Below are 1526 nucleotides of genomic sequence, written 5' to 3'. Positions count from 1 at the left end.
AAAAATGGAATATCTCCATTTTTATGCTACGACGGCTTAAGGGCAGAAGTGGAAAAGCGTAAATCGACCTAGGATCCAGTATATAAGGAGTCCTAGGCAAGAGGCATGGAGGGAGAACTTTTCAGAGGAAGCTTAGCACTTAGAGCAATTATGCAACTTTCCGTTTTTGTTATTTGAGCTGCGACTCAATTAGGTTTAGCCGTCTTAGGGTTGTTAGAACTAGGAATCTCGCCGACAGCTCTCGAGCCCAGGCTTATACCTTGTTGTAAACGCTCATATGCAAACTCGGAATAAGACTTCTCTTTGCCCCTTTTTACGATTTCTTATACTTTATCGTTGTTATCTCGTGTTTTGATTGCTTAGCGTGTGGTATTAGCAGATATCCGGGACCTCTGGGAAACTAGGGTTCTCCTACTTTCCTAATTTAAACGGAAATCGACAGTGCAAATTTCGGTTCCCACAGTTTGGCACTAGAAGGAGGGGGGGGGTACGGATCAATCTAACTCTTAGCCACAAAACGCTTGATCAAAACAATGCCTGGAAACACGAAAGAAAAAATCGCAGTTCGCAACAACGCTGGTAAGACAACCCCAGCTGCCACTGCACCTATGGCCAACGATTACGTAAACGCCATAGTGCCTAAAAAAAATCGAAAAAAACCTAGCCGCGACTTTTCGCCAACAGGAAGTGCTACGAAACGAGCTTGCGATATCTCTGTCTAAACATAAAGGAAAATGATAAATTTTATCAAATCCCGTAAGTTTGGCTCATTTCCGAGCTAAAGAAGTTTCAATGCGTAACGGTTTTACCAAAACACGTTTTCCGAAAAATTTTCAGAAGGGTAAAACTTGTTCTCCCAAAAACCGCAGAAAACCCCTAGGTTAATCGCGGAAAAAGGAAGCACAGCAAATTTATTACACAGCTCAGTCGCTACGTAGCGACCGAGCACGCACACAGCTCGGTTGCTACGTAGCGACCGAGTACGCACACAGCTCGGTCGCTACGTAGCGAAATGCGGCATACGAAAGAATAACAAATCTTCAGCCTCACGAGACGTCGCAGACGCCTGAAGATTTGTTCTTCGACGAAATTTCTTTCCTCGATAAAAACACTTTCTTGGAAGACCAGACAGTCATACGCACTAACATCTTCTCAAAACATAACCTTCGCGAAGACTCGAAACGGTATTTTTTACCATTAAGTTTGTTGCTGATCACAACGAACTCTTAAAGTCCTAAACAGACTTAGCCATCTCGTGGAGATGACTCTCGTACATCCGACACAAGGATAATAGCGCTATAAAAGAAACCCAAAATTTTTGGTCAGCACTTCCAGGAGGCTTAAAAATTGTCCTTGGAGAGATGCTCGGTTCCAACCATACAAGTCGTATAAGCCGAGAACCTATCGCGGACTTTAAATCGGTATGGAATCAGGATGAAACTGAAACGGGATACGTAAGTCGAATTAGTCTTCGTACCCTCTAAAACCAGGAGTAAACCTAGGTCTTACCCTAAACCCAGCGCACC

This window comes from Brassica oleracea, chromosome C3 (assembly GCF_000695525.1).
Source record: "Brassica oleracea var. oleracea cultivar TO1000 chromosome C3, BOL, whole genome shotgun sequence".
Lineage (NCBI taxonomy): Eukaryota > Viridiplantae > Streptophyta > Magnoliopsida > Brassicales > Brassicaceae > Brassica > Brassica oleracea.
This window is presented reverse-complemented; position numbering follows the sequence as displayed.